Below are 22,268 nucleotides of genomic sequence, written 5' to 3' on the forward strand. Positions count from 1 at the left end.
GGAAAATTCCGGTATCATAGTCGAATCCTAAGATATTTTAAAAGCTAGATTATAACAAGTGACCAAATTTGAACTTTTAGTCATTAAGGAACCCCAACCTTAAAAATCTTTAGGAGGTGAATGTGGTTTCCTAAGAGGCATTTCTTTTGAGAAAATGGTGCTGCATTGGCATCGTTGCCGTTGCCCCATAGAACGGTGATACATCTATGCTATGTTGGAAAAAACAGTGCTCAAGGAAAAAACTGTTTGTTTGGAACTGTTTTTCATAAAAGCGGTGCTCCAACCCACACCTTGGAAATCGAGAAGGCGTGGCTTGGAGCAACGGCAAATTTGGCGTTTCCTGGAGCTGCAGCTCGTTGCTGCCAATAGGGACATGAGGTGGCAATGACAGGGACATGACGTGGCATTGGATAATAGGTATCAGTGCTAAAAACGTTTTCTTGAGCATTGATACCAAACAGAAAACGTTGTTGTTGCTTCAGGAAACGTCATACCTAATAGCAACATTTCCAAACAAAAAAAAAGACATTATTTTCTCAGAAAACAATACTTCCAACCCACACATCAGCAGCACTGTTTTCTAAGAAAATAGTTTTTTTATTATCATTGCTGTTACTACCACATACGTGATTTTCAATTCCAAGTCAATATATCTTTGCTAGTAACGGTAAGAAAACGAGAAAACACCAAAAATGTATTTTCTCATACCACATCTTTTGGATTTCATAAGATGTGCTATGCAAAAATGTTTTTTAAAAAAGTGCATACTCAAATATCAGACTATCCAAGAAAACGGATTTCAGACTTGGTACCAATGTGGCACGGTTTGGCATGGGTTCCAAGCAAGAGCCTATTCACCATAAGGCAAAACAACAAGTCTTTTTAGGCTTTTATCCATGATTTTTGAACCGTTGTTGACCCAGATAGTCGGACCATTAGGCCCAGGAACCATCTAGGCAGCCAGTTCCGAACCCGGTCCCTGGCCAAAATCATTGAACCGGTCAATGACCTATTAATCCTAGTGGTCAAACCATTGACCCGTTGACTCATTTAACAATTTTTGGCCACTTTTTTTATTTTTGTTGTCAGAACAGACCATCTATTTGAATCAAATGATCGAACCATTAACCTAAAAACTGATGGTCAAAATGGTTCCATTTGTAGGTCGTTTTTTAAAACCTTACTTTTATGAAACAAATCTAATAACCATAATTACGCTAAAAGAGCACTTAATAAATATTTTTAACAACTTCAAATGTGGGTTTTAATCTTTTTTGGTGGGGTGAAGACATTTTAAAGGAGAGGTGTCAAAATATTGAACATGCTTACATTATGCGTACCTGATCGGGACTGTGTCATCCAACGACCTTCAAGACATATATCTGCAGTTTCATCCTGTGCAGACATGTGTGACACGTGGCAATCTGATTAATGATACGTGCTACTTTGCCTTGCCATTTGTTTAATTCTCTAGACACACGCGCCTTTATATATATATTCAGTGTTCACAGAGAAAGAGCAAGGGAGAGATGGAAGCACAGAAAGAGAGGCAAGAGCAGGTGCAGAGACGAGAAGGAGATGAAGAGAAGAGATGTGACGATCTCCATTGTTCAATGGATCCAACGGCTAAGAAGTTGCTTCGCGAGGCGATCACTAACACGGGAAAAGGAGCAAGAAACGTAGACAAGAGCAGCGTCGAGGCACAAGAGCCTGGCAACGTTCTTGCCTTCTCTCGGTCCGTCTATAAAATAGATTCCTCACTTGAATAGAGAGAGAAAGAGAGCGAGTGCCTTGAATGAGATGTGTAAATGTTACTGTACAGCTGGCGGTATTGGATTTTTTTTTTCTGTAATGATTTGGGTCTTCTTTTGTGAAGTCTGTAGCTTCAACGGTTCATGATTCGTTTTCATCTCAGATTTTGTCTTGGTCTTGCAGTAGGGTGTACTTGGAGATGCGGGGTATCAAATCTACCATTTGAGCTACATCCCCTTATTTATTATTTTTGTTAGGTATACCTCTACAAACCAAAATAAAACGTTTTTATTAGTTTTAAGTGGAAGTTTAGTGAAAAGATATAATATCGGAAAAACAATTGACTAATAAATAGGAATCATAAACATGATAGTGAATCAGGTGTCATTTATCAAAATTCATGGGTGGGCTTTCATCGGTTAAAACTCTTTCCATATCGTATAACATGCATTAAAACAAGAGAAGAGCTTGGAAAACCCAAATGTCTCTCTAATAGTGTACACCTTTATTAATCTAATCAAAATAGACAATGATTACTTTTATATTTTAAAACAAAAGAAAATAGGAAAAATGCAAAAAAATTGAGAAATTAGATAAATAGCTTCTCTCAAATGAGAGACATGTTGACATGGACAATCCAATTTTATTATCGGGGACCCGTATACGGGAGAATCTGAAAGATTTAATAATTTTATTTACTATTAACAAATATTAAAATAATAATCAAAATTTGTTGTTAATTAACTGAAAGTATTCAAAGTTATAGTTAATATCTAAAATTGTAATTGTATTTTCATTTAATGTTGATTTACAAAAAATAATTATTGTTATTTTAATATGAACAAATTTTTTAGTAAATTGAGTTTTATTAATAATTTATACATTTTAATACTTCTTATTATTTTTAAATGAAATTTTGATTATTTTTAAATAAATAAAAATAATTACAAAAGCTAATATTTTTATTAAGTTCGCTAATAGTTAACAATCATATAAGAATGACAACAGGGTGGGTTCAGGGCGGGGCACCCCATCTATGTCCCTGTCCCATAGTCAAGGCACTCTCCTCAATGTTAGGCGAGTTCAGGGGTAAGACACCCCACTCCAAATCAAGGATGGGGAATCCTCGAATTTTCCTGCCCCGTCCCCAATGTCAGGCGGGTTCAGGGCAAGGCAACCACTCCTCAATGTTGGCCGAGTTCAGGGCAAGCCATCCCACTCCTCATTAAGGATGGAGAAGCCTCGAATTTCCTCGCCTCGTCCCTAGTATTGGGCAGGTTCAAGTAGAGGTGTAAATTGGGTCGTGCTAGGCCAAGCCTTGGGCCATGCTAGGCTGCGGACCGGGCTAAGCTATGAGAGGTCCATTTTTAAAAAATTGAAAAAGATGTTTAAATTTTTATTTCATATAATTTTTTATGTATACAATTATTTATATATACAACTAGACCTATTCATGGGCCAGGTAGCCTAACAGCTCGACCCTGCTTGACCTGTTATTTTTCAGACTTGGACAAAATTTTAGGCTTGTGGGCTCGAGCTCGAGCTTTCTCAAATAAGCACGACTCGATACTATTACATATATAAAAAAGTACTTATATTATATATAATAAATAATATATATATGCTTCTTAAATTATTAATAAATATCGATTTACTATTAGGAAATATAATTTAGTTTACTAATTTATTAAATTATTACTAAATTAATATAATATTAGTTTATAAAAGTATATTGAAAATAAGACATTTTATCTACAGATCGAGCTTCGAGCTTTATAAAAGGGCTAGGCTCAGGCTCAAGATCTAGCCCCATTGGTCGGGCCTAGCCCGGGCTCGGGCTTGCATATTTTCTAATGATAAAGAGTCCCGTGTTAATTATAGAACTATGATTTTTTACAAATTAAAAATTTTATTTAATTCTAGTATAGTATAAAAAAATATATAATGTTTCTATATATATTAATATAAAATTTGTTATTTAAATATTATATAATAATATTTATCATATATGCATATAACTTCCAAGTTGGGTTTATTAGGGGTTGCTTAACTTGGGCCCTATCCGCTAAAGTCATCTTTGGACTCCAAAAGTTTGATATCCAATTAAACTTTGGATATGATTATCCCTCACAATATGTGGGCATGATGCATATCTCAACTAGACCTAACTCAAAAGAAAATAGTTACTTGAGCCAATAAATTTATAGATCTAATTAGGTTAGGTTAAGCTATAAACGATTTGTTACTTTTTATTATTAAATATTAAATATTGTTAGCTATTAAAATGCTGTAATTATTAAATTATTGTATTTATATAAAATACAATAATTTTTGGAAATTATCATATTTTCATAAATATTACTAATTGCTTGGCTAAAACTAATTAAATATATCTTTTTGGTAATTAAATGTAATTGTCTACTATTTATAGCTTAAATTATAATTACTGTTTATTATAATTTAAAAATAATTATTTTTAATTATATTACTATTTATAATTAATATACATTATTTTTTTTCATTAATCATTTAGTATTTTTCAATAAAATAAAATAAATTTATTTTCTTAATTATTTTTAGTTTTTTAATTAAGATTTAGGTTTTTTAGAATTTTTGGTGTTTTATTATTATTTAGTAGTTTTTGCATATGAGTATTTTTCAATAAATTTTAGTATTTTCATCATTTATTTTTGCATATTAATCGCTTCAAAATCGATTTGCATTTGCTTTTAGTAAAAATAAATTAAATAACTAAATAAATATGATAGTTAATAAAAGATGCAACTAATTTTCAATATATTTGAATAATTTCTGGCTTGGGTATTTTTTAATAGTTTTGGTATTTTTTGATAATAAAATACTATTAATTGTACTTTTTAATTATTTTCAGTAAATACCCTTATTAATATGAAATATTGTTAAAATTTCAATATTTTTTAAATATTTTTAGTATTTTAATTATGTTTAGGTTTTTCAAAAATGTTTGGTTTTATAATTAAATGTTGATATTTTAAAACTACCAATCAATATTTTTTATTAGCATTTATTAAGTTGGGTTTTTAAGTGGAATTGAAATACATTTTTAATATTTGTTATGTTTTGTTAATATTTATTTTTAGTGAAAGTTTAGTGGATTTTTAAATTAATAATTTTTTCAATGTTTAACCTCATCCTATTTATATTATTTGATTTATATTATGGTTTTCAAAACTGAACCGGACCAAAAACCGGGAACCAGTCAGGTGACCGGTTCCCTTTTACCCAAAATCGTTGATTTGGTTAGCAAACCGCTGACCCAAATGGTCAAACCGTTTGAACCGTCCAATAGTTTTGGCCATTTTTTTGTGAGAACGGGTCGTCTATTCAGTTTGAACAAGACTGTTTCACCTAGGAAACAGACCTCTGACTGATTTGATTTTAAAAACCTTGATTTATGTTATTAATATTCTCTCTCTCTCTCTTAAATGTAATAATAACATGCACTAAAATAAGAGGCCTTTGAAAACCCAAAGGTCTTTCTCTCTCTTTGTGTCTCTAATGTGTCTTTTTTAAATGTAATAATAGCATGCATTAAAATAAGAGGCCTTGGAAAACCCAAAGTCTCTCTTTAATAGTGCACAACTTTATTAATCTAATCAAGATAAGCAATGATTATTATTTTATATATTTAAAACAAAAGAAAATAAGAAAAAATGCAAAAAATGGAGAAAATAGATAAATAGCTTCTCTCAAAGGAGAAACATGCTGACATGGACTGTCCAATGTTTTAAAAAATGACTCGGAAACGGAGACGTTCTGGCCACCAGTTTATGGGTTGGTCCGACCGTCCGGTTTGAACAGGTAGCCCATTTGAAAAATAAATTAAAAAAATAATTAAAAATAAAAGGTCAAAAACCACTGAACTGGTCAACTACTCGGGTCAATGGGTTATTGACATTTTCAAAGGTTTTTGGCCAAAAATCGGGTTTGGGGTAAAACGGAACCAATTTCTTGGATGGTTCCCTAGCCGAACGGTCCACCATCTAGGTCAACAGCGGTTTGAAAACCTTGGTGTAAATGTTATTGTACAACTAGCGGTATTGGATTTTCCCTTTTTTTTTGTAATGGTTTAGGTCTTCTTTGGTGAAGTCTATAGCTTCAACGATTCATGATTTGTTTTCATCTCAAATTTTGTCTTGGTCTTGCAGTAGGGTGTTAGTAACCCGCTTTACATCGAGTCGAAGAGGAATCTATATGGGGTACTCTGATCGCTTCAAAAAGAGATTCTGATCTAATGGTTTACATTGTTGAAAATGGAAAAGAATTGGAGATGCAGGGTATCGAACCTTGTACCCCTCGCATGCAAAGCGAGCATTCTACTTTGGAAGTAGTGTTGGGCAAGCGAGCGCTCTACCCCGTACCCCCGCACCATTTTCTCAATAAAATGGTGTTGGGCATGTATGAGTTGTAAACAAAAAACTGTGCTTATTTTTTGTTTGGAAGCAGTGCCGTCACATAGGTTGTTTTCTAGGAAAACAATATTGGTTTTGTTTGGTATCAATTCTGTAGAACCGTTTTCAGCATTAGTCATATTATTCAACGTTCAAGATGATGCCACATCATTGCACCATTGACAACAAGTTTTTTGAGAAAATGTCAAATTTGGCTTTGTTGCAGAATATACTTTCCCGATTTCCAAGGCGTGGTCTGAAGCATGTTTTTTATGGAAAAAAAGGTACCAAATAAGATGTTGTTTTCTGAAGCACCCCTTTTTTTGATGGGATGCCTACATGGTGTCATTTTTTGAGAAAAAGACATCGATTCCAAACACTTACATAGTATCCTTTGTAGGCTTTGTTTCCTTGTGGTGCAAATCGAAATCGAAGACAAATTTTCACTCGGGTGGCTAGTAGAACCTGATCCAACATCCCATCCAATACATGATTGAATTGGATTCGATTTTACAATTTGCATTTGTATGCAGATTTTAACCTATCCTATCTGATGATGCATGATCTGGAAGCTCCTAGCTGGAGGATTGCCTGGAAGTGCTTGTGTGATGAGCTGGATTAGACTGCAAAATAGGAATCAGAGAGACCGAGGTGGATGACCCGAGGGGGTCACTCCAATGCTTAAGTTAGTATTGTGGTTGCGAGCTAAAGTTTTAGTGCTAGAGAGCTTGAGTGCAAGTAATCACGCGTACTTGGACCCCTGAGGGATTGATGCCTTTATATAGTTGAGCTATAATGGATCTCCTGAAATGGTTCTGGGATTTTCAGCCTGAATGGATGAGAACCATTTCCTCTTTAGTCGGGGAGTAACGTATCAGTCAATGAATCTTATCGTCACCACTCGATTCGGGCAGGGAGAGGATAAGGCCTGCTGTTACGCAGTGCGATCCCGTGATATGCGGAGCCTATTGGGAAGCTTCTGGAATCGATTATGTGTCACTTCAGTTTTTGGGCCCTGATCTTGATCTGGCGTTGAGGTGATTCTATGCCAAGGTGGCGGAACATCCGAACTCTATAAACTGCTGACTAGACTCCCCTTGCCGAGTTGTCATTCTACGGGGAGATCGCATCCACATGACCTTTACTTACTAGGTCGTGCCAAATTACCCCTCATCAATTGCACCCCACTCCTCGTGCCAAGGGTCCTGACCCAATGCGGGGAGTTTATGACGAGCCTAGGTGGATTTGGCACAAAGTCTAGGTGATGTGGAGGGCGGATCGTTGGTCGGACCTATTCGACTGTTTGACTCAACTAGGAAATGACCCAGATTGCGTATTAAGTACGTGTGGACGTCAAGTCGGTTATAGTCTCCGCGGCCGTCAAAATGCGTGCTAAATTGATTTCAACCTCGGGAGGCGTGCAGTCGGTTTTCCTAGAAGTCGTTGGATCGTGTTGATCTTGACTATTGATTCTCGGATATACTGGTTATAAATAGGGGCCAAAGGGCCCATTTTCTTCTTCATAAATCTGAAATAAAAAATCCTTGAGGTCACGTTCAAGTATTCCAGTTCGGTGTCAGCTATTTCTGGGTCCGAGGTCATCTCGCTTTCTTCGGTCTTCTTTTTAGTGAGTCCGCCTCCCTTTTCTCTTTGATTCCATTGTCCTTTCCATTAACATGTCTAGCCTCAACTTAGATGGTCTTCTAGATGGGAGCGGTGATTCCACTGAGGCCGAGGTGGGTACCTCGACACGTTCCGTGGAGCCTCATCCTGCCGAGGTGGGTACTTTGGCACAGGATGTGGACCCCAATTCACCCGACGCAGACTCACCTCGATGGGAACGAGAAACTTCAAGCAAATCGGCTTCCTCCTCACACCAAGGTTGCTTGCCAGACAACTTTTGTCTGTCAAAGTGACAGCGGATAGGCTCCTATCCTTAGTAGCTCGGTACAGGCTCCCCAATGACTTTGTATATAGCATTCCCTTAGGCAACTTTCCTTGGGATCATGGTCACAACGAGGTCATGGTTTTCGAAGAGAAGCTCGTAGCCAGTCTGCGTCTTCCACTCCACCCTTTTATAGTCAAAGTCATTAAATTTTTTAACATTGCCATAGACCAGCTACACCCGAACTCCATCCGTAACATCGTAGGTACCATTTCCCTCTTCCACGATTACAACCGTTCCCTAGACCTCAACATCTTCTCTTTGATCCTTTCCATCAAGAAGAACTCATCATGCGTTCTACCCGAGCACAGGCGAAGTTACTATTTGTCTCTTCGCCCCGGGTACAAGCTGTTGTACGAGCTCCCTAACAAGGTCCCGGCTTGGAAGAGACGCTACTTCGTGGTCCGAAACACCTATGGGTGGCCTTTCCCGACTCACTAGAGGGCAGCCATCCAAGACCCCAACATCAGAATGGAACTGAAAATGAGGGAGGAGGTTCGATCTTGGGCAAAGCTCGGCCTAAAGTTTGAAACCTTCATGACCGAGGAGAAACTCATGCAAGCCGACCTAAGCCCTCCTGGTAGGTCGCCACTCATTGTACTTTTTTCTGTTTGTTTTAGTTCGGTGTTGTATCTGACATAGCTCGTTTCTTGCTGCAGTTGCCATGGATGGCATCCCTACCGATGAGCTCTTCGGGAGCATACAAAAGGGGAAGAAGAAGAAGAGGGCCTCCAAGATGGCTTGCCTCCAGATTGAGACTACCACCACCGAAGTTGCCGCTCCTGTGCCCGAACACCCACCCATAGTCGAATAGCCTCTTCTAATTGATTTGGTTGAGGAAGACCTGGGCAAGGCCACTCCACCCCGCATACCCGAGGAGACCACGTCTTTAGAGCCCGTACCAACGACCGCCACCTCTTCGGATAGCGATACTTCAGTTTGGAGCATTCTGACTCTGAAGTTCGGCCTTCTCAAGAGAAATGACATGGTGTTTACTGAGGAGGTCGCTCGTTGGGCTGACTTGCCGTTCGCTCAGCTCGGGGTCCGAGAGGCCACGCATTGTATGGTGGTATGTACTTAAACTTAGCTTGCAAGTTGCCTTATACTTAAAATTTTTCTACATACTGATGCTTGTTTTCTTCTTTTGGCAGGTGAACTCCTCTATCAACGCTTGGTCTACCAGTCCGAGGTGAACTTAAAGTGAGATCTCGAAGCCGAGGAGTCTTCCCGAAGTGTCCACTCCGAACTCAACATAGCTCGCAACGAGATCAACCAGCTGAAGAACGATGCACGAGCTAAGAAGGAGTTGTTGACTCTGCTGATGATAGAGAAGAAGGAGCTCAAGGAGCACGAGGTGGTATTGAAGAGGCAGATTGAGAACCTCAAGGCTCGCGTGAAGGAATGGACTGAAATCCTGCTTTAGGCGATGGAGGATGCCAAGGTCATGGCGGTCGAGGAGTATAAGTCTTCGACAGAGCTTCGGGAAAGATTGGTCAAGGTTGGGACAGCATGCTACCGCAAGGGGTTTAAGCTCAGTAGGTGGTTGAGCCAGCGTGAATTTTCGCACCCCAACCTCAGTGCCATCACCACTTCCAAGATCACCAAGGAGATGGTTGTTGAAGCCTCCAAGGATCCGAACTCCGAGGCAAAGAGTGACGACGACCTACTCGATGATGAAGGAAAGGTGGTTCGTGCCACCAAGGACCCTATGGAGATAGATCCTCTTGTTGAAGTCTCTATTAAGGATGAGGAGACCAAACTGACTGATGCCTCTTTTCTTGGACCCCCCTTGAAATACTTGATGTTCCGAGCCTTCGAGCTTGGCTAGACAGTTATAATCTTTCTCTCTTCCCCCCCCCCCCCTTTGTTTACTATGTACTCAAAGTTCTTTATCAATGGAACACAAGTATCTTGTAAAACCCTTTGTGTGCAAAATTTTTTTATGTATAGATCACTCTCGAGTTGGTGAGCTAAACCAAATAGGGGAAAATTTTTTCTAAGTGTTGATTACTCCCGAGCTGGCGAGCTAAACCAAATAGGAGCAAAATTTTTCTAAGTATAAATTACTCCTGAGCTGGTAAGCTTGACACAAATGGGAATAATCTAATCGTCATTGTACGCCAGGGTGAACAAACACTGTAGGGTACATGCCTGACCTGTCTGTGCCCAGGTTACTTTGCCTTGCCCATGCCAAAGTGATTGGGTTTTTAAGAGCTCGTACCGAAGAGGTGACCGGGTCTTAAGTTGCCTATGCTGGGGGGTGACTAGGATTTCTATCAAGCCGAGGTCTCTTGTCAATTCGGCACCATAGCCCTTAGGCTTCTGGGAGTGACTCTTAGTCCTCTCTCCAATTCGTCGTCTTTTTGACCAGTTCGGTGGTCTCATGGAGTAATTTATACTTGGAGTTGTGGATTCATACTTAGTACCTTCTTAGATTGTCGACATTCCATGCTCGAGGTACCTGCTTCCCTTCCAAGGTCTCGAGATCATACGTGCCTTCCTCGTATACCCGTCCTATACGGTATGGACCTTCCTAGTTTGGTTCGAGCTTACCTATGCCGGGCTTAGATACCATAACCTTTCGGAGGACTAGATCACCGAACTGAAACTGCCGCTTCTTGACCCGGACGTTATAGTACCAAGCTACTCTTTGTTGGTATGTCATAGTCCGGATGTAGGCCAGGTCTCGCACCTCCTCTACCAGGTCTAGATTGGTACAGAGCTCGTCATTATTTACTTCCTCATCATAAGCCTCAAGTCGCAATGTGGTTACTTCAATCTCTTCCGAGATCATTGTCTCTGTACCATATGTGATATTGAAGGGGGTCTTACCCGTCGCGATCTTGATGGTAGTCCGATAGCCCTGTTCATTACTTTGGCCTGCCCGTTTTCTACTGAATCCCCATCTTGGCGCACCAGCTTTGAAATTTGATGTCTTCAAATTACTTCTCATTTTCCGAAATCAAGACTTTGGGTAGTTAGAAATGGCACACGATGTTTTTCCAAAAGAATTTTTGTATGTTTTGGTCTGTAATTATTACCAATGGTTCAGCTTCCACCCACTTCGTGAAGTAGTCTACTACCACAACCAAGAACTTCCTCTGCCTAGTTGTCGGTGGAAAAGGACCGAGGATGTTGAATCTCTACTACGCGAAGGGCCACAAACTAGTAAGATACTTCAAATCGGTGGCAGGTTGATGAAGGATGTTGGCATGCCTCTGACATCTATCGCATTTCTTGATGAGGTCGAGTGCGTCTACTTTCATTGTGGGCCAGTAGTTGCACTGCCTTAATGCCTTTTGGGCAAGGGCCCTACCCCCCAAGTGTCCTCTACATAAACCTTCATGGATATCGCAAAGTATGAGCTCAACTTTTGAGGGTCGCAAGCAAAGTAGGTAGGGAAGCGTGAAGGATCGCCTGTACAGCCGTCCATCTATGAGGACGTACTTAGCTGATTGACGTTCTGCCCTCCGATCTGCATTGCGTTCTAAAGGTAGGGTCTCGTGGAGAACATAATCAATGAGCGGGTCAATCCAACTTGGCTCCACTTGAAACATGGGAGCGACCTCTTCTGCCCCCCTGAGAATGCTGAGCCAAGGTAGGTCCTCTATGTACATGGTCCGCATAGCGTTGTCACTCGTGCTTTCTAGTCGTGATAAAACGTCGGCCTCAGCATTCTCAGACCTCGGAATTTTCCTAATGAAGCAAGAGTTGAAGATTGGTAGAATCTCTTTGACTTTGGTTAAGTAAGCCTCCATAGTCGAGTCACGAGCTTCATAGTCACCATTGACTTGGTTAACTACCAGTTGAGAGTCACTACAGATGATGAGGTATTTCGTTCCCATTTCCTTTGCTAAATTGAGCCCAAAAATTAGCGCCTCATACTCCGCCTCGTTGTTTGATGTCTCGAATCCAAACCAGAGAGCGTAGTCCGACTTCACCTCGCTTGGGCCATACAATATCAGCCCCGCACCGCTTCCTCGTTGGTTGGACGAGCCCTCAACGTGGAGGATCAAGGGCTCCTCGTCCCAGGTCGGTACTGCTTTGGCCGGAAATGGTGCCGCATTGGTTGACACCTTTGAAGTGCGAGCGGGCTCAATCAGTTCAGGGGCTAGTGTGTTGAACGTGCATTCTGCTATGAAGTCCGCCAAGACTTGGACTTTGATTGCTAGTCGTGGCTCGAACCGGATGTCGTATTTGCTAAGCTCGATGGACCACTTTGTCAATCTCCCGGACACCTCAGGCTTAAGTAGGATGTGCCTCAAAGGTCTATCTGTAAGAATGACGATGGTATGAGCTTGGAAGTATGGGCATAATTTCTGAGCTGCTACCACTAGCACGTACACTAGCTTCTCAATGTTGGGGTATCTGGTCTCTGCATCTTGCAACACTTTACTTACATAGTAGATGGGTTGTTAAACTCGGCCTACCTCTCTGATTAGTACCGAGCTAACTACCTCGCCACTCGTGGAGAGGTATAACTTTAATACATCTCCTTCTTCAGGTCTTTTTAAAATTGGGGTTGTACTTAGATACTTTTTCAGCTCATCAAATGTGAGTTGACATTCTTCAGTCCATTCAAAAGTCTCATTCCTTTTAATTGCTTTGGAAAAGGGGAGGCACCAACCCGCCAACTTAGACATGAAATGGCTTAGGGTTGTTATCCGACCAGTCAACCTCTAGACTTCTTTTATTTTCCGGGGTGGTCTCATATCTATGATTGCTTTTACTTTTTCTAGGTTGGCCTCGATACCACATCGATTGACTATGTAGCCTAAGAATTTACCCGAAGTGACTTTGAAGACACACTTATTCGGATTTAATTTCATATTATATTTTCTTAAAATTTGAAAAACCATATCTAAATCATTAATTAAAGATCTAGAGAACTGGGTATTCGCAACCATGTCGTCAACATAACACTCCACTTTATTGCCAATCAAAGGTTCAAAAAATTTGTTTATAAGCCATTGGAAAGTTGTGCCAGCGTTTTTCAAATCAAAGGGCATAACTTTATAACACTATAGCCCAAGTTCAGTTACAAAAGCAGTTTTGTCTTGGTCAGCTATGTCCATCCTAATTTAGTTATAGCCAGAGTAGGCGTCCATGAAACTCAGCAACTCGTGCTTAGAGGTCGCATCTACCAGGCGGTCAATTCTGAGCCGGGGAAGAAATCCTTTGGGCAGACTTTGTTCAGGTCAGTGTAGTCAACACACATGCGCCACTTGCCATTAGCTTTTTTCACGAGTACTGGGTTTGCGACCCAACTCGGGTAGTGGACCTCCCTAATGAAGTCTGTAGCGAGGAGCTTCATGACCACCGCATCGACTACCCTCCACCGCTCTGGGGCGAGGTTGTGTTTTCTTTGTTTGACTGGCCTAACTAGAGGGTCCACATTAAGTTTGTGAGTAAAAAACTTACTAGTTGAGTTCAGAGAGGTTCACTTACTAGTGCGCCGATTTGGAAAATCTTGGTCGGTTCGGTCTCAAACACCAGTATGTGGACCATCTCTTCCATCGGGGCAGCTCGCTCCTCACTGTAGTTTGCTGGTCATTCCAATTTGACATCTTCTGCCCATTTTTCCTTTCCCTTGAGGGCAGCTACATAACACCTCCAGGATTCGAGCTGGTCGCCTCGTACTACCCCCACTTCGCAATCTGTTGGGAACTTCATAACGAGATAGTAAGTTGACACTATTGAGCGTAAAACATGCGTAATAGGCCGACCTATGATTGCGTTGTAGGGGATGGAGTAGTGACCACGAAGAATGTTTGCTCGAACCGGACAATATCCGGCCATGTGCCTACCTTCACTAGTACTGTGACGTGACCTATAGGCCTGAATTCCTCTTCGCTGAACATTACTAGTAGGGAATCTGGTGGTTTTAGATCGCTCTGCTATAGTTGCAACTTGTCAAAGGTTCCTTCGAAGTGGATATCAGCGGAACTACCTAAGTCCACCAAGATCCACTTTACTTCAAAATCATTGATGATCATCTTCACGACTAGGGCATTGTTATGAAGATACTGAATCCCATGAGCATCGTCCTCGGTAAAGTAGATCGGTTCCTTGATCCGAGGTCACTTGGGTGGGTTCTCTGCTTCATGCTTCAGTTCTCAGACTTATGTTATCTCAGTTGCTATTGTGCAGCCCGGTACAATAGATCCCCCGGTGATCATATTGATCACCCCACAGACCGGTCTTTCTTCTGGTAGCGGGCAAGATGGCTTCTCATTAAGTACCCATGACGGATTAGTTCTTCGATCTCATCGTAGAGGTTTCTATAGTTTTCTGTGTTGTGACAATGGTCCCGATGAAAGTGACAATATACATTTGGGTTCCTGGTCATTGGGTCTCCATGGAGCCTAGGTGGCCATCTGATGATAGAGGAGTCTTTGATGGCCATCAGGATCTCTCCTCACTTCGCATTCAGGGGAGTATAGTTCGTTCTCTCCACTGGCGGGGTCCTGGAATGCCGACCCGACCTGTAATTTCGCAAGTGGGATTTGCTCCTTGAGCTCGAGGACTTGCTTCTTCGCTTAGGGGGCTTACTTTTTTTTCTTTTCTTGTTGTTCGTTCCTTCTTCCTCTCTCTTCCTCTTTTCTCTTCTTCAGTGTTGATAAACTGATCGACCAACTAGAGGAACTCGGTGATGTTCTTTGGCTTGTTGGCCATGATGTGCCACTTGAACTCTTTGTGGGTGATTCCTTTGTGCGCTGCGGTGAGACATACTACTGGGTCAAGGTCCGGTATCTATAGGCATGTTTCATTGAAGTGCTTGATATAGCTCTAGATTGACCCTCCTTCCCTCTGCACCACATTTAGAAGTCTCTCTTGTGACTTTGGGCACTTCTTACTAGTGATGAAGTGAGCCGTAAACATATTCGCGAACTGCGCCCAGTTGCTGATGGACCCCGATGCGAGGTTTCTGTAGTAGGTTCGAACTACTCCTCTGAATGTGGTGGAGAAAGCCATGCACCTACAAGCCTTGTCGGCCCCAACAAGATGCATCTGAAACTGGAATGCGTCTACATGATCGTTATGATCAAAGGACTCATCATACTTGTCTAGCGGTGGTACCTTGAAATCTTTTGACATTGGGGCCGCTAGGATTTTGGGAGATAGGGGAAGGCCGACTCAAAAGAGCAGGTGTTGTTCCTGTGGCCACCGAGCTCACCTCCTCTCTTTCTCGACCTTGGTCCACTGGATGGCTGGGCTTCACTAGTCGGTTATTCCTTCGATCTTACTCCGAATAGTAGGGCGAGGTGGTTCAGAGATTCTCTTCGCCGGTTCCTCTTTGCTATGTACTCGATGTTGGTTGTTACGCGAAACTGAAGGGTCTCTTTTTGAGCCCGCACCTTAGGCCTCAAGTTGTCGATCTACATGAGAAATCTGCTGATTGCGCCTCTCAGGCTGACTAGATTCGGGCCTATCCCTTGGGCTCTCTCTTCAAGAAGTAGAAGGGTACGTCGGTCGCCTATTGCAGCACCCTACTGCGGGGTCCGTTCTGAGGGAGGGACTGGTACCTGCGAAGTTCTCTCCCTACAGTGGTGTGGGGGGGGGGGAGACTAGTGGACATTCTGGTGAGCCTAGAACTGATCATGGTTCTGAATTTGCCCTTAATGATGGTTTGTCGGCTGGATTGGTTGAAGTGGTGGGAACTACTGCTGATATTGTTGATGAAAATAATACTGCTGAAATTGATGAATCTACATTGTTTGAACGCTCTGAACGAGGTCATTGAACTAGGAGTGCTCGATCCCAGGGGGGATAACAGAAGGCTCTAAGAATGTGGCGTTCACCTGGGGGAGTGGGATACTCACCTGTTGGGTAGTGTATGGCACGGACAGTGATGGAAACCCGGAGGCGGTCAGGGGAATGGTGAACTGGCCGATAGTCACCGAGGGTCCTTGCGGAGCGACTATCTGCTACCCTTGCCCTCGGTAATGTTCATGTCACTCTTTCCGTTGTGGCTGGATGATGCCATTGAGGTTGAAACTGAGTTTGAGACTACAAACGGAATTAGGATGACCTTTCGATCGTTTCCTATAGACGGCGCCAATTGATGATGCGCGATCTGGCTCCTAGATGGAGGATTTCCTAGAAGTGCTTGTGTAATGAGTTGGATCAGATTACAAAACAGGAATCAGAGAGGTGGGGGTGGATGACTGGGGAGGTCACTCCGATGCTTAAGTCAATATTGTGGTTGCGAGCTAAAGTTTCAGTGCTAGAGAGCTTGAATGCAAGTAATCGCACATACCTGGACCCCTAAGGGAATGATGCCTTTATATAGCTGAGCTATCATGGATCTCCCGAAATGGTTATGGGATCTGCGGCCTGAATTGATGAGATTCGTTTTTGCTTTAGTCGGAGAGTAATGTATCAGTCAATGAATCTTATCGTTGCCACCTGATCCAGGCGGGAAAAGGATAAGGCCTGCCATTACGCGGTGTGATCCCTCGATATTCAGAATCTGGTGGAAAGCTTATGGAATCGATTACGTGTCACTTTGGTTTCTAGGCCCCGATCTTGATCAGGCGCCGAGGTGATTCTATGCTGAGGCGACCTTATGCGAGGTGGCATTATGCCGAGGTGGCAGAACATCCAAACTCTGTAAACTGCTGACTAGCCAAATAGTAGAGTTTGATTAAAATTGGAGTCTAGGGTTGTGTTTGGTTGCGATAAAAAAACAAATATGTACTTTGCATAAATACTCTCTTCTCGGTTCAGGAATGCAAACATGGTTTATAGTGTAACCCGTTGTCTGCATTCTTCTTGTTTTTTTGAAATGGGTGCAAAGCATGGACCACATCATTAAATTCCTTAAACTTTAGGTCAAGCACACCAATTATCAGAAGAATACAAAAATTTATCCAAAACATGGTACATTAATGCGCTTTCTCCATGACACAAACCTGTCAGAAAATACATTTTTGACCTTTTAATCATTTCATTTTTCCATGTCAAAAAAATGCTCACAAATCCGAATTGAGGTACATAAACTTGGTTCAACATTTGTATCACAAACAAACGGAGCCTAATGCTCCATTTGGTTTGTGAGAATAGGGGTCTGGAATCAGAACTGAAATTTGATTCTTGCATTCCTCTATTTGTGGGTATGGTTAATCCTTGTGTAAGTGGGGTTTTAAGGTGGCAAGGGTGTTCTCCTCGAAGGATGAAGATGACCAAGGACTAGTGAAGGAAAGGTTGAGAGAGGACTGGTCTAGGAGGGGAGAGAGAGGTGGCTGTGGATGCAAGGAATAGAGAATTCAGGGGAATTCAGAGGCTGGGTATCTTGAGACAAGTCTCATACATGGGTACTCGAGTCTTCCCCTTTTATAGAGTAGATTCCGAAGCAATAAGGAGAAACTCCCAAATAAGGTCTTTTCCCCGATAAGGAAGAGGATCTAGGTTTTCTAGCTATTATTGGGAAAATCTTGTTGGGGTTTCGCCACATGTCTAGTGAGAATCTTTTGGGGTGAGGATTTCCTCCTCTTTTAGGATTCTCACGTGGTACGTCTTGGCTACATCCTTCCATGGGTTTTTTGATAGTCACGTTAAAGATGAGATTCTTTAGAGGTGTTAACCTGTTTGGATGACTTGGTAGTTACGATGAACTGTGTTGTTTTCGGATCACCGTAAAGAGCGGGGGAATGTTCTTTGCTCCTATAGCTCTTACTAGTTATGGGTGGTGTATTCAACTCATCGCAAGTGCAATTGACCTTTATTTCCTTCCTAGATCATTCTTTGAGCCTTTGGAGGGTCTTAGGTAGTTCAAGGTTGTTGGACCACTTGGCTAGCAGGATGCTTGTCACAACTATGTCATTGATTTGTTTTGTGTTATTACACTCCTCATCGCAAGTTGGATTCCCTATATGTTTATGGTCCAAGGCTCCCATTGCAATCACTGTGACATTGAGCTACATATACTTACAATTAGCCCCCTACTTATCGATAGAAATATTTTTGTCGACATACAATTCTTCTAGTTTCTTCCTTTTTGCAATGTGTCTTTTGAAAATAGTGAAGAGGGACCAAAGAATCGCCTTCTCATCACAAGTTGTGGGTTATAAAAAAGGTTTGGTGATTTTACATGTGCCTTTTGAACTTGAGGTTGGAGTTGTTTCTTTATTTTGAGGATAATGTTGATGTTGTTGTAAGGTGATTTGGCCCAACCTAGTAATAGGGGGACATGTGGGCACGACCTAACTAGCAGGATGACAACTCATTTCGGCACACCAAGCCAGCAACGGATTGAGCTCGGATAACCAAACCACCTCAGGGTAAGTCCACCTCGGTGCATGATCGACCAGGACCACCTTGGTCCCAAGGCACTTCGGCATTCATACCAGGTCGGATCCAAAGGGCACTAGCTCGGGTAATACTGACCGACCCCTGCATGAACCCCGAAGTTCTCGCCACCAGATTCTGCGCCTCACGGGATCACGCCTCGTAACAGCTAGCATTATCTCTCCCGTCCGATTCAGGTGGAAGTGATGAACCTTATCAATTGGCAGCGTTATCCCCAATTTACGCAGAAATGGGCCTCATCATGACGAGTATCCCGGAACCACTCTGCGAAACCCGTGAAGACTCCACTATTTAAAGACTCCACCCCCCCCTCCTGGGGGTGAAAGTTATGCATAATCTCTGCTCTCTAGCTCTCTTGCACTCTAAGCTATTATCAGCTCACAACCAAGTACTAACTTAAGCATCGGAGCGACCTCGTCGGATAAGCAACCCCAGGTTCTCTGATTCACTTTTTGCAGATCAACCAAGTCCATTGTCTACTGGGAGCTAGATCATCTCCAGCAGGGAGCAGTCGGATTGCGCAACATCATTTGGTGTTGTCTGTGGGAAGCGCTACTAGAAGCCTCTTTCCAAAAAAAATCCCAAACTCATAATCAATGGCATCCTCTAGCAACGCTGGACACAATGGTGAAATGAACGTTCCCAAGGGGCAACCTCAGGTCCTAGCCGTGTGCATCAGTCAGTTCGTTGTGCCTTTTTCTGCAGATGGGGTTCCAATATTGAAAATACCTCAAGTCACGGTGCCAGTGAATGCCCCCCTCCCTTCTATGGTGGATGCAACTTTTACTGAACCTTCTATGGTTCCCCCTGCAGTCGGGCAAAATCAACTAGATGACCTGGTACACTGTGTATGGGCTATTCAAACCCAAATGCAACAGGTCCAGCAATTTCAGCATTACCAACAACAGATTTTGCACCACTTTTACCAACAGCAATATCAGTAGCAGTTCCCTCCACTGCCGTAGAATCAACAGCTGGTTCCACCTCGAAATCTGGCCCCATAGCACAGCAGATTCCGTCATCAGAACACCCCCCCTCCTCGCTGAGGACAGACGTCTCAGGTTCCACATCCCCTTGGGAGCCTAGTCTCGTCTCGCGGTAGGAGGGACAAACAGATTACTCCTCCTGCTTCGGAGAATGTTAGTAGATTGGGAGACACTCAGCCCACTAGGGCCATTTCACCTAGGCCATCGCATCAAGAAGGTTCGCTGGTGGGTAATCGGTTCGGGTTCTGGCCGCAGACTCCAGGCGAGGCCCCTCCATCTATAGTAGCCAGCACCAGCAATCCGAACTATCCCATGTTCGCACTGTACCCGATCACACTGAAGTTAGCAGTACAAATGCAGAACCAGTCAAGAAGCAGTAGAAGCGGCGTCGTAAGGCACACCGAGCTATAGTTCCAAGCCAGCTCGCCACTCCTGGTCAGATCGAGCAACCAAAAGGTAAAGAGGAGGCAAGCTCGGAAGCTACAAAGATCGCTCCTCTCTTCTCTGGGTCGTCTCCCCTGTCTTCCGAACTCCTAGTGACCCCAATGCCAAAAGACTTCAAAATGCCTCTGGTGGATAAGTATGACGGGTCATTTGACCCAAATGATCATGTAGACTCCTTCCAATCCCAGATGCACCTAGCTGGGGCTGATGAATCTTGCATGTGTGTTGCCTTCTCTACGACCTTCAAAGGAGTAGCTCGCGCGTGGTACAGAAACCTTACGCCTGGGATGATCAAGAGTTGGGTGCAGTTCATGCAGATGTTCACCTCGCACTTCATCACCAACAAGAAGAGCCCGAGGTCACAAGAAAGCCTCTTCAGCATAATCCAGAGAGAAGGGGAAGCAATCTGGAGCTACATTAAATGCTTCAATGACACTTGTCTACAAATTCCTGATCTGGATCCCGCTGTAAGACTCATGGTAGCGAAGAGAGGTATCACTCACAGGGAGTTAAAGTGGCACGTGGTAGCCAACAAGCCCAAAGATGTTACCGAGTTTCTCAAGCTCGCCGATCAATTCATCAGGACAGAAGAGGAGATGAACCATAAAAGTGAGAATCTAGTGAAGAAGAGGAAACAAGAAGGTGACACCTCGAACAACGGGGACAACAAGCGAAGAAAGAGCAAGTCGCCAACCAGGGGAGAGAACAAGTCAGATTAGCATTCCTGAACTCCTTCGGTCGAAAGGACGAGCTACACACCCCTCAACGCAAAGCGAGCAAAGATTCTCAAGGCGATCAAGGACGCCTCTTATGTGAAGTGGTCCCCCCGGTTGAGGGGAGATCCCGCCACTAGAAACAAAAATGCATACTGTCATTTCCATAGATAGCACGGTCACAATACCAAAAATTGTAGAAATCTCTGCGATGAGATAGGAGAACTCATCCATTGCGGATACTTAAAAAATTTTGTACAAAAAGATAATAAAAACCAGACAGATCGGTAAGGGGAGCAAAGGAGAGATGCTCCTAAGTCCAGCAACAGATAGACTGAGCAGTCACAAAGATAGCTGCCTGAAGAGAGACCGATCCGCATAGCGGAGTAAACAATATGATTACCGGTAGGTCTATTGTTGCAGGCTGCACCTTGGCAGCGGGGAAGACCTCGGTTCGCGATTTGGAATGAGAAGACCAAAATCCTCCTAAGCGACCAAGGCTCGAAGATCCCATTTTCTTCATAGAGGATGATGCTCGCAGGGTTCAATATCCCCATGATGATGCCCTAGTCATAAAGATGAGGATCAAAGACTTTGAGATTAAGCGCATCCTGGTCGATTCAGGTAGTTCAACGAACATCCTATTCAAGGACATATTCGACAAGCTGCAGCTCCAAGAAGGCGATCTCAAACCAACAGATACTCCCCTGGTGGGCTTCAGCGAAGAAGAGGTCAGACTGCTAGGTCGAGTCTTAGTACCTGTAGAGGTCGACACGTGGCCCAACATCGCGAGGTTCAAGCATACATTCTTGGTGGCCGCGACTCCCTCCCTGTACAACGCTATAGTAGGTCGGCCTATTACCCACGCACTCTGCACAGTGGTTTCCACCTACTATTTGGCTATGAAGTTCCCCACGGACTTCGGAGTAGGGGTAGTGTGAAGCGACTAGCTCAAGCCTTGCAAATGCTATGTTATCGCCCTCAAGGGGAAAGCCAAGTTAGCGGATGATGTCGAGCTAGAGTGACATACGGAGTACACCGAGGAGCGAGCTACACTGACAGAGGAGACAATCCACGTCCTTGTTTCAACAAAAGATCCAACCAGAACTCTCTAGATCAGTGCATCGGTCGAGGAACCTCTACGTTCTCAACTGGTAAGTTTTTTATTTAAAAATTTAGATATATTCGCATAGTCCACGGCAGAAATGCTCGGTATAGATGCAAAGATAATAACTCATAAGTTAAATACTGATTCTTTAGTCAGGCCCGTTAGACAAAAGAAACACAACCTCGCCCCGGAGCGCTGGAGGAAAGTTGACGAGGAGGTTGGGAAGCTCATCGTAGCTGATTTCATCAGGGAGGTCCATTACCCGAGCTGGGTAGCTGATTCCGTTATGGTAAAAAAGGCCAACGGTAAATAGCGCATGTGAGTCGATTATACCAACCTGAATCGAGCTTTTCCGAAGGATTGTTTCCCACTCCCTAAGATCGACCGTCTAGTGGACGCGACCTCAGGCCACGAGTTGATGAGTTTTTTGGACGCGTACTCAGGATATAATCAGATCAAGATGGACCCTGCCGATGAGGAAAAAATAACATTCATAACCGAACTAGGATTGTATTCTTACAAGGTCATGCCCTTTGGGCTAAAGAATGCCGGGGCGACCTTCCAAAGACTTGTAAACAG

This window comes from Nelumbo lutea, chromosome 8 (assembly GCF_056320005.1).
Source record: "Nelumbo lutea isolate HS-2025 chromosome 8, American lotus-T2T, whole genome shotgun sequence".
NCBI classification, from domain to species: domain Eukaryota; kingdom Viridiplantae; phylum Streptophyta; class Magnoliopsida; order Proteales; family Nelumbonaceae; genus Nelumbo; species Nelumbo lutea.